The following is a 12,768-nucleotide window of genomic DNA, read 5'->3' on the forward strand; positions in this document are numbered from 1 at the left end:
TGAACAGATTTGGGAAATCAGGTTGTTCCGTACTTAGAAAATATTGTATTGTGCAATATTATTGATGTAAAAATACTCTGAATTTCGAATAATCGCTTACAAAATTACGATGTGTACTTAAGGCCTTAAATAAAGTATTTTTGCGTACTTTATGGGTCTTGTAAAGTATAATGTACGCACAGTCGAAATAGAGTACAATACTTTATAATAAAGTACGGGTGGCAACCCTAAATGTAATCTACGTCTACCTCTACTACTGCTTCTGCTCCTAATACGTTTTTAACTATAGCCATTCATGCCTGAGGTGTCCTACCAACCTCTCTTACATCTCGCCTATAGTGACCTCTGTTCTCCTATTGTTTCTAATGCTTCCTCATTTCTAACCTTCTCTATCCACGGTATCCCCAACATTCGCCTATAACACCACATTTCGAACGCTTCTAACCTTTTCTTTTCCGCCGCGCCCATCGCCCATGTTTTGCACCCGTACAGCGCCACGCTCCATACATAGTAAATTAACCATTTGCGAGCATACAAGTACTGCTACCGAAAATCAGCGACTTCTTCCGATATTTCGTCTCCACTCTTTATGTTCGCTCATTCCTCACTTTTTCTCAGGGGGATTACAAGAAGCTTTAATTTGCAAAGTTGCTATTATAGGTTTGATACACGTGTACGGATGTGGCTTTATAATGTGGGTCGTCCTGTAAAAATACCCCCATTAACGGAGGAAATGGCTGTGCGAACTGCTGCAAATCTTTTGGGTGAAATGTTTGTTTTCGTAGTAACCTCTGCGGTCGTTTTGGAGGAATACGAAAAAAGTGTAAGGAAAGAAAAAATCAAAGAGGACATGCGACGAAAAGAAATAGCTTCGCTGAATGAAATTTCGAGCGAGTTGCTTCAACTTACCACTAAAACTAAGAAAGAAATTGACGAAACGTGGCAGCTACTAGAAGAACTATATCCAGATCGTATTCGAAAAATTATAGGGTCAAAAATCACCAACTCAGCCAAAGATGTTGAATAATAAATTCTTTGGGTCTAATGCTAAGTACAAACTGCAGGTGAAGTGAAATCAAATTACATAAATAGATTGTTTTTGGTGAAAACTTAATTAAAAGATACGACGAGGCGAAAGGTTAAAGGTCTTACCAACTCTTTCGAAACAATCATTTCTGTTCGAAATTTATATCCAGAATAAAAACAAAAAACAGGGGACAGCTAATAAAATATTTGTTTGTTTGACATTCTAAATTCCAATTTTTTTACAATACAATTGTCAAAATCATACACAATGAAATGTTTCAAAACTTTTAGTTAACAAAATAATTAAAAAAGAAAAAAGAAAATAAAAATGGAATGAGAGGACAACTGATTCTAGTTCAAATTGCTGGTTTATTTATTAAACAACTCACTAAACCAGTTGCTACAAGTATTAAAACTGCAGCCAGGAATAGTGACCGGTTTAAAAATGGTGTATGCATCCCCTTGGGCCAAATGTACCATCGGTAAAGTAAATCTGACAATTCAATATATATATACGTATATTACTTACTAGATTTATGTAGGTTAGAAGTAAAAGTAAGAATGTGGGAACATAACATTGGAAAGGAAATCAAAATACCAAACCTAAACGACGAGCAAGCCATTAATACTGGAGCAAATTTAATGGGTGAGCTTTTTATGTTCACTATGGCATGTTTGTTAGTTTACGAAGAGATTAGTGTGTCTAGGAAAAGGGAAAGAAATTTGGACGCCAAAAGGAAACAAGAAATAGTCAATATACAATCCCTGCTAGAAAGAGCGAAGAAAAATTGTGACAGAAATTCTAAAAGTGTACTCGAAATCAAAAAAATAATAGAACAGATCTCTTCGGAGCCTAAAAAAGAAAGATCATGAGGCACGAAAATAATCACCTTTGCATGAGACGAAGCAGATATTTATAAAAATTATTTTAGGAATTAAAATTGTCCCATCAGATGCAGATTTAATTGAAATTTGAACGATTAAAATGAATGAAAACTACACCATTGCATTGATAGAATTTGAGGTTATCGTCGTACTGAAAGGTGAATGAAAAAAATGAAGGCAGGCAGGAATGAAGTTAAATGTAACACTTAAAAACTGTTTTAAAATAAAACTAGATTTAAAAACGAATACATTTTTTCAAACAAGAAAAATCTACCAGACTCATTGATTCATCAACGGCCAAACTAAACCCTTGCGCCTAGATTTTTGATCTAAATTATTGTATAGAGGTTTACTTTATGATATATTCAAGGAGTAAGGAAGGATATTACGAAATTCAACGCCTAAGAGGTGGCAAAGTTTCTATGGAATATTTTTGTTTGTGTTCAGATTTACTTGAAGCATAGACCTAATACTCTTTGAAATAGTTAATCAAACACTTATTTTGCTATTTTAAAAAATACAACTTCTGAAAGGATTAAAAGGCTACGCTCAGCAAGTCGGGTTGGTTACAACCAGTAACGATATCAAAATATACTTAATAACCTATTTTCCACTTGTGGATTTCGCTGAGTTTAATGGGATGTCAAAGATTTTACATTAAATTCAATGAAATCCACAAAGGTATTTTTTAAATACAATTCCCATGAATTTTATTGATAAAACTGATGCACTATTACAAGTTTAAATCGAATTCAAATTTATTTGGCTCAAGTTCATAACATATTTTACAATATAATACAGCGTTTCTTTCAGACGACAGACCAAATAATAATTGAAAAAACGAAGTTTTGTATAATTAAAAGATTGATATTTTAGTTAATAGAATTTCTGTCAGGCATTCTAAAGAATCTGGTAGGTATTTAATCTTATCGGAAATTAAACGGTATAGGTAGGTATGAAATTACAGAACACAAAACGCAACAAATAACTTTCGCACATGTTACTAACATGCATATATTGTGATTGCGAATGTGAATGTGACTGTGACTAGCAGTTCATTACATGTCGTAATTCTACGAATGCACTCTATTTAAAGACATTATCTGCTTTTAAATAATATGTACAATGCAAATTTTCTAATTTAATACCCTTTTACTACCATAAATACAGTAATTTGAATAGGTATTTAAAATAATGGTTTAAGCGTTTTTTTATGGTTTTGGTTTTCGTAATAACTTGTTAAGTAACAGTAGCACGAAGTAATACTATTTTTCAAGGTTAACCTTTTAACAAATGAAACCCATGGTATAATTATACCTTTCTTGATTACTATTTATCTGAATACATGACATTGCATACACATTATCGAAACCAGAGAGAGGGAATTTAAAATATCATAAAATATATAGGGTGTTCCATCAAAAAAATAAGCACCCCTTGTGAATAATATTGTAATAAATGAAGAAGAAGCACCAACATTCTAGGCTAGAGCACACGGCTTAGCCCCATGCGCTTTATCCCTTACTTGTTTGCCAGATTTACTGTTTTTAAAGTAAAAATAAATATTCCTGTAATTATTAGAGGTAGAACAGATTTACCGTCGAGTTGTTAATGCCGACAAAGCAGAACATAATGAAATTTATGCACAGATGTGTACATTAAAGTATTTCTAAGTTCGAGGGGGAAGTTGCGTGCAGGGGTGAGCATGGACCTACACGGGATGAATGCAACTTTTCCCCCTCGACAAACGACCGATTTTATGGATTTTCTTTCAGATAAATAACGCTTCGGAGGGTATCTTCACCACGCAATCAAACCGTGTTTCTTTCATCTACCAGTTCACCTAACATAACTCTCTGTTGTACAAATATATTTTTAAGTAAAATAACAATGAAAGCAATGAACTTTAGGGACTATTATTATTTGTTAGCTGTACCACCCACAGTCCTATAGGGTTGTTCTGAAAGTCATTTCGTTTTTTTTTTTGTGGAAATGGAAGAGTTTTCGTATAATAAACGAATACTTTATTAAATTATATATTGACCGTTCTGGTCCAACACCTTTTGCCATCTTTCTGGTAGTAGCATAATTCCACGCTCATAAAATTTTTGGTCTTTGCTGGCGAAAAACTGATCGAGGAGGTTTTTGACCTCCTAATTAGAGGTGAAGGTTTTACCGTCTAAAAAATTTTGGAGTTACCGGAACAAATAATAATCCGATGGTGCCAGGTCTGGAGAATATGGTGGGTGTAGCATTGTATCCCATTCAAGCTGTAAAAGCTTTTGGCGAGTGACCAAACTTGTGTGAGGTCTCGCGTTGTCTTGGTGAAACACTACACCTTTCCTGTTGATTAGTTCTGACCTTTTCTGTTGAAGTGCATCATTCAGTTTGTCCAGCTGATGACAGTAGACTTCCGAATTAATCGTTGTGTTATCCGGTAAAAGCTCAAAAAAAACGATTCCTTTAAAATGTTGTTTCAAAAAAATCATTTGATCTTAAAATGACAATTAAGAAAGACTGATTCAGGACAGTATGAAGGAATTTCGTACTTCCTAAATTGTCTTAAGTCTGTTGTCTGTTAAGTTTTCAGCGACAAATTAAAGTCCTTATAGTATTTCCCAATGCGCCATCTCTATTTCGAGATACGCCACGGGTAGTGTCAGCATGGGGGCTCTCCAGTCGTTTTTTTACGCCATTTCTATTTAGAAATGCGCTATTTGTAAGGATAGCTTGATGTCAGCTAAGCATTTCGCCTCTTCTAGTAATCGGCTGAAGCGACAAATTTTTGGGTTTGGTAACAAATTAGCGACAAATTATAGCCCTTATAGTAACTTACCAATACGCCATTTCTATTTCGAGATACGCAATGTATTGTGTTAGCTTGGTGGCTTTCCAGTCGCTTTTCGCTAGATATACCACCGACAAAATGAATTAAAGTACCTATTATCCTTCAGCGACAAATAGTAGCCTTTATAGTAATTCTTTACGCTATTTTTATTTAGAGAGGCGCTACGTGTAGTACTAGCTTGATACATGCTAGCATTTCATTTATCTTTCAGTAACCGACTAAAGCGACAAATTTTTGGGTTTAGTAATGAATTAGCGACAAAGTTCAGCTCCTACAGTATTTCTCAATATTCCATATCTATTCAGAAAATGCAATGTATTGTACAAGTTTAGCAGCTTTCCAGTCGCTTTTCGCTAGAGACCTGGATGATATATCACCGACAAAATGGATTAAAGTATTATCCTTCAGCGACAAATCGTAGCCCTTACAGTATTTCTCTACGCCATTTCTATTTGTGTAGTGCTAGCTTGATACAGGCTAGCATTTCGTCAATCTTTCAGTAACCAACTGCAGCGACAAATTTTTGAATTTGATAACCAATTATATCTCTTACAGTATTTCCCAATATGCCATTTCTATTTCGAGATACGCAATGTGTATGTAGCGCGAGCTTGGCGGTTCTCCAGTCGTTTTCCGCTGGATAGAGACAAATTTTTGGATTTGGTAACAAATCAGCGACAAATTAGAGTACATCTTAGAAATAAGAAATATAACTTTGTGATGATGGCCTTGTGAACTGATACGATTTTATGAAATTAACTATTTCGTTAGTAACATCGAACACGTTTTCTGCAGTGCAAAGTTGTCATCTGTTTTCAAAAGACTCCTGCAAAACTGCTGCACTAAATCGCCGATTTAATTTGCCATTATTACTATTAACGACACTGCCATAGCCAGACGCGTTTGCATTTTCTACGACTATTTTGTCGACCGTCATGTATCATAAATTCAATGTTCTTAATAGTAAGCATCAAGAGTTGGAAATTTTAAATTTAAATTATTCTAATCGCCAACTGGAAAATTATTAAATAGAGAACTGATTATGTGTAACAGACACAAAACAATTAAAACGTTGCTTCAGTATTAGATAAGCAATAATAATGAAGAACAATTAAATATAATCTCTTCGATAATAGGTTTGCATTAATTGAAAATTGATGAACTCTGTGCTTTATGGATTTGAAGAAAAAAATTATTTATTTATAAAAACAGCTCACTTTGTGAAGTAAACATACACAGATAACAATTTAATTGGTTTCTCTTTTAATTACTTCATTTTTAAAACAATCGTTCACATTTGACCTATCGAACCCCTACAACGCTTATTTATTTACTTAAACCGTCTGTGTGGTGCAATCGTGATGAAACAAAGAAAACATTCAACCAACAGATTTATTAAAAAAAAAAACCCATAGTTGTTTAGTCCGAAAGGTCATTCTAATTCTATCATCTCAAAGGAAAACACTGAAACGTGTCAAATGAAAAATTAAGTTCAATTCTATACAGTTTAGGTTCAGACAAAAGACGAAGCCCCTGTTTTATTTTATTTCATTTTCTGCGACAATGTGGAAGAAAACATTTCGACGTTTTAGTAAGCGGTTGAAAATGTTTTCAAGAATATTATTTTCCGGAGGGAGTTGCTTTTTTTTTTCTTCATTTGTTTATGAGGCATGCAAATGCATGTGGCGAATAGCTCAATTTTACACTCAATTTAATTCAATTCGAAATTTTATTTTCATAACTTGGACGTATACTGTATATCCCTAATGTATACCGTGTATGCGGGTAGGGCGTTTGTTAAGGTTTTCCTATTCAAATCTTAAGCCATAAAAAGCCTCAGAAAATACGTGAATGGCTTTTTTTTTAAACAAAAAAATGCTCCAGTACTCCATAACAATGCACAGGGCGTTCGTTACTCTGTATTGTAATAGCTAAAATGAAAGTAAGTATGGAATGTTAGGACAATGAGGCAAGTGCGAAACATGGACAGGTAGGCAGCGGAAAAGAAAAGTTAAAAAGGTTTGAAATGTGGTGTTACAGACGAATGATGAGGATACCGTGGATAGAGAAGGTTAGAAATGAAGAGGTATTAGAAAGAGTAGGAGAATAGAGGACTCTATGGCATTCAATAAGAAATAGGTGAGATACGAGGGCGGTTCAATAAGTACCCGTGTTAGAAATGAAGACCTTTTTTTTTTGTTTTTTTATTTTTCAACATAGTCCCCTTTTAGAAAAATACACTTCTCGCAACAACCCTGCCATTTTTTTTACCCCTCCAAAAAATAAGATTTGTCGAACTCTCCAAAATCCCCCCTGTCTCGGCGATGACTTCCTCGTTTGAGCTAAATGTCTTTCTCGCTAGTCATTTCTTCATGGTAGGGAACAAGATGAAGTCGCAGGGAGTCAAATCGAGTGAGTACGGGGTGTGCGGCAGCAAATTCATAACGTAATTAATGCATTTTGGCGGCAACAACTCCTGATGAATGTGCCGGTGCGTTATCGTGTTGAAAATTCACCTTCTTTTTCGTCAAATGCGTCCGTGTCTCCTTTAATTTTTTGTCGAAGCGGTCCAATAACTCACTGTAGTATTGTCCAGTGATAGTTGTTCCTTTTCCTAAACAATCCGTAAAATGATTTCCTCGTTTGCCAGGCTTCCTGGTCGCTCCTATCAAAAACGGATCTTTGCCCACGTTTTAATTCGTTGAAACAATATCTAACTGTGGTCGTAGATGGCGAAATCTTTCCATAAACAGTATCCAACTTTGTTTTCATCTCCTCGCATTTTTTCCCATCCAAAAACAAAAAGCGATTTACCGAACGATACTGCTCTTTTTCCATCTTAGCGAAAATAACGAAACACGTCTCAGTCGAATGGCTGCCAAATCCAAACTAACCTATCAATCAGTCTGAAATTCGTTTTGGCATGGTTTGATAGATGGCAGCACACGATGACAACACCAATTTCCCTCAGGAACGTCCTCCGTCTTCAAACACGGGTACTTATTGAACCGCGCTCGTAGGTTAGTAGGACACCTTCTCAGGCATGAAGGTCTAGTCAGAGACATATTAGACGCATAAACAGGAGATAGGAAATACCTACATTAGATTTTTCTGTGGTTTCCTTGGATCACATAGACAAATGCTGAGGCAGTAATATTCCACAGATAATCTTTCATTCTCTTCTGTCTTCATTTCGTCCGTTTCGACTTTCTCACCCGAACCACCACCCACCCATTCCCACGATTCCTGAAAGCAGGCTGAAGAGGGCCTTCCGCCCTACCTTCCGGCGTAGTCCGGAGGGACTGCCCGCTCATGGTGGGAATGAAACACCCAAAAGTTTTTTTTTGTCTAACCAATTTTGCACCTATTATATTTACACAGGGTGACTCTTGAGGAATAAGGTACAGTGCAAATGTAGCATTCATATGCGTGACGACTAGTATTTATTAGTATTTGGATAATTGAGCTTCATCCTACAATAATTGCATTTGTTCAATTACAGCAGTGTCAGTATTACGGTCGGTTTATTAAAAAAACGTTGTCAATGAAATATTTAATTACGTACAAGCATTAGCACAAAATGAATTATTATTGGCGTCGCTTCGTACCTGCTGTGTGTTTTTCACTTTTCGCGCGACGATATTAAATTGGACGACAGTGATTCAGCGAAATTTTGCCGTAACATTTGATTTTCGGTCGGGACAAATAATTGCAGTTCATGTTCGGCAGATATGCTACCATTATAATAATATGACAGATACCGCATATAGTACACATGTGTGAACTAGCGTTAAGTGTCATCGTGTTCCATTAGGATCATGTTCGTTTGACATGCGTACATTTTGTAAATAACCATCCACAACAAGATTTATGGGGTGTAGGTAATGTGTTATGGAAGAGCGATATGCGTTATGCATCGGGTGTGAAACTAGGTTCGCGTAACGAACGGTTAATCTAAAATAAATTAATTTGCGATACACTTAATCGAGAAAACTAAATATCAGGAAGGAATTACCAATAGTGATGAGCAAAATTAGTGTTGGTCTTGCAGTTTTGACCTTGGTCCTTCGACCAAGACCAAGACGGAACGAACAAGACCAAGACTAAAGCCAAGACGAATATGCAACACCAAGATCAAATACGTAATACTAAACAAAAAATGATTAATTCCGGTGGATTTAAGAGTTAAACTATTTGAAGAAACTTTAATGTATTCTTAGAATTATTAAAAACAGAAAACGTAAGTATCGGATTAAATGAGCAAGACCAAAACTTAACACGCAAGACTAAGACCGAATACCAAGATTGGGATAGTCTCAGTCTTAATCTTGCTTTGCTCATCACTAATTATTAAAATTTGCTACCATGACCTAATTTCTTTTGACAGTAAATTTTACTTCCGTGGTTAAATCCCTTTCCATGGACTCAGTATTTACAAATCATTTTCTTCAACTTCTTCATACTTCCAATAGTTCCTTACAATCCCATAACTCTCTTCCCAGTCAAATAGCAGAGTGGAAATTAATATCAAGTGCTAACGTCTAGTACTGGAAAATAATTCATCATTTGACTGATTCACTCATACACTTTCCATTGTTTTAAAAATTTGAAACATGAACGCCAAAGAAGTCTTTCGCCAATTTCTTCTTTTCTTACATATTGTTCCCAATCTAATTTCAATTCTTTTGATGGAGAAACGATTGTACTTCTAATACTATTGAAGTTACTGACGGTGCAGTTTTGATAAAATGTTATTGTCGATTAAGAAATTGAATAAACGTAAAGATTTTTCCAAAGAAATTCTATTTTCTTTTTAATTTGAAACAATTGTGCAGTGATTTGTAATAAAATCTTTGCTTGGCATATATGCTCAGTAGAGATCGGCCGGGTACCACGTTTGGATCCGGTACCCCACGGATTCGGCAGCTTTCTTAGGATGATGACGCCCTGTACGCTAGGACGTTAGTATTTAATGGAAAGACCACAAAAAGGAAGACACGAACCAATAACCGTAGTGATTTTACCAGGTACCCAGCAAGATCACTATCCGGTACATCATTAGTCAAGAGTACTTTTGGTGATACTAATTTCAACTCATTTCCTTAATAAAAATGTATTAATTTACAGTTCCATTTTGGCATCTGTCTTCTGCGGGCTCTTAAGTAAATACGAAAAAGCGTGTCTCAAGATTTCCGAGGAGAAAATAAGAGACCAATAAAAGACGAAATACGTAACACAGCAGGCGATTATCACTAATTCAAAAGATGCCGCACACGCGGTACACTGCGTTCTCGCAAACAAAGGCTTGGTGTTTTAGGAGGGTCAATAACTGAACCGTAGCGTGACTTCAGTTTGTCAAGGGCTTATATTCCGACCCTCGTGCATTTTCCACCCCCTACCTGCCTCGTCGCCACTGCTGCGACAGACGTGTACGGCTTCCTGCAGACTTCACTCATATCTATTAAAAGTTTTTGCAAGAACAAAAGCCCTAAATAGAGGTTGTGTGTTGATTTTGAACTTGACGGACAACAGTAATAGAAAATTATCATCTCGAAAGTGACACAGTACTCACGCTTGGAGTGGGTGGTAGACGATAAATGCACGAGTGCTTCTTGCGCTTTTTAATAAAACTGTGGCGAAATAACTCTTGTTTTTTTTGTGTGTAAATATGTTTTCTAATTTTATTTCATTTCAAATGATATTTCAATTCAAATATTATTTCAATTCTTTTCAATTTCTTATCTTGTAAATATAGGGTTGTTCGGAAAGTCATTGCGTTTTTTTTTGTGGAAATGAAAGACAGTTTTCGTATAATAAACAAATACTTTATTAAATTATATATTGACCGTTCTGGTCCAACACCTTTTGCCATCTTTCTGGTAGTAGCATAATTCCACGCTCATAAAATTTTTGGTCTTTGCTGGCAAAAAACTGATCGAGGAGGTTTTTGACCTCCTCATTTGAGGTGAAGGTTTTACCGTCTAAAAAATTTTGGAGTGACCGGAACAAATAATAATCCGATGGTGCCAGGTCTGGAGAATATGGTGGGTGTAGCATTGTATCCCATTCAAGCTGTAAAAGCTTTTGGCGAGTGACCAAACTTGTGTGAGGTCTCGCGTTGTCTTGGTGAAACACTACACCTTTCCTGTTGATTAGTTCTGACCTTTTCTGTTGAAGTGCATCATTCAGTTTGTCCAGCTGATGACAGTAGACTTCCGAATTAATCGTTGTGTTATCCGGTAAAAGCTCAAAAAAAACGATTCCTTTAAAATCCCACCAAACAGACAGCATCACCTTTTTTTGGTGAATATCGGCTTTGGAAATGGTTTGAGCCGGTTCATCTTTTTTGCTCCATGACCTCTTGCGTTTGACGTTGTTGTATACAACCCATTTTTCGTCCCCAGTGATGATGCGCTTCAAAAACGGATCATTTTCGTGACGTTTGAGAAGCGAATCGCAGACGTCAATGCGGCGACACAGATTTCTCTCTGTGAGAACATGGGGAACCCATACATCGAGCTTCGAGGATAATCCCAGGCCTTTCAAGTGGTCATAAACTGTTGAATTTGATAAATTTAACCTCAATCCGATCTCACGTGTTGTTATTCGCCGGTTCACATCAACTAATGCCTTTATCGCGTCTTTATCAGCTTCAACCGGCCTTCCCGAACGTGGTGCATCTTCGACATCAAAATTGCCGGATCGAAATTTAGCGAACCAGTTCTGGCACTGGCGTACTGTCAACACACCTTCTCCATACACATCAGTCAATTTCTTTCTGGCTTGAACAGCATTTTTACCCTTTCTGTAGTAAAACAGTAAGATATGTCGAAAATGCTGCTTATCGCTCTCCATATTTAAAAGGGCACCAACCAAAAACTACTGCGTAGAATTAATTGGAATTTTTCACACACAAGCCTTGCTATATGAGCTCTCAAAGCATATAAAAATTATACGGCTTAAATGTGAAGTTGGGTGCAAAAGAATACAATTAAATCCTCTGTCGGGAAAAAACGAAATGACTTTCCGAACAACCCAATACTTTGGTTTCCTTTAAATTTAAACTCTCTTTCAATCACTTTTACCTGGAAATCCAACTTCAACCATACCTGCATGTACTCCCATTCTAATATCTGGTTTTACCCTTAACTGTTTTCTCTTGGATTCTTTACTATATAATTCTGTGTATTCCTATAAACTAGTGTCTTCACCCTCTCTCTCACTACTTTTCCTTCTAGAACATTCTACCAAATCTACTAACAACCCTATCCTATAAATACTCCCAAATTTCATATCTCATCAGACCGAGCGGCATAGCCTAGAGGTCTAGACCATTTCTTAGCATTCGGGAGGACGCCGGTTCGATTCCGGGTCCGTCTGCCTTGGTCCAAGTTTTTCTGTGGTTTCCTTGGATCACATAGACAAATGCTGAGGCAGTAATATTCCACAGATAATCTTTCATTCTCTTCTGTCTTCATTTCTTTCTCACCCGAACCATCACCCACCCATTCCCACGATTCCTGAAAGCAGTCTGAAGAGGGCCTTCCGCTCTACCTTCCGGCATAGTCCGGAGGGACTGCCCACTCACTAGCATTACTGGCTGGTGGGAATGAAACACCCAAAAGTTTTTTTAAAGTTTTTATATCTCAACACAGTCTGTCGTCTACCGCCTCTACTACCATTTGTAAATGTTTCTGCTTTTATCTGTATTGTTTTCATTTTTGTTGTCTTTGTTATTGTTATTGTTGCATTATCTTGTTCTTCTTGTCACTTTGTTCTCGTTGTTTGTTTCACTCCTTGTGCCTTTTTGTTACTTGTGTTTTCGTTTTGTTCTTGTTATATATAAATTGTTATTCGTTATTGTTAGTGTTTTCTTGGTATTTAAATAATATACCCCAAAAGACACTAAAAAGCTAACGATAAAAGGACTTCTGTTTGGAGAGCTGAACTTTCGTGGTTAGGTTCAATTAAGCGGTCGAGACGATGGTGATAGTTACTTTTATTCAACC

The 12,768-nt window shown here is 36.4% G+C and overlaps 1 protein-coding gene across 6 annotated transcripts in view; it reads left to right on the forward strand.

Moving 5' to 3' along the window:
- The window catches only part of LOC108741789, a 65,250-nt gene that overhangs the window by 8,241 nt on the left and 44,241 nt on the right, over positions 1–12,768 (forward strand). The window lies entirely within an intron of this gene.

This window comes from Agrilus planipennis, unplaced genomic scaffold (genome assembly GCF_000699045.2).
Source record: "Agrilus planipennis isolate EAB-ADULT unplaced genomic scaffold, Apla_2.0 scaffold216, whole genome shotgun sequence".
In the NCBI taxonomy this organism is placed as follows: domain Eukaryota; kingdom Metazoa; phylum Arthropoda; class Insecta; order Coleoptera; family Buprestidae; genus Agrilus; species Agrilus planipennis.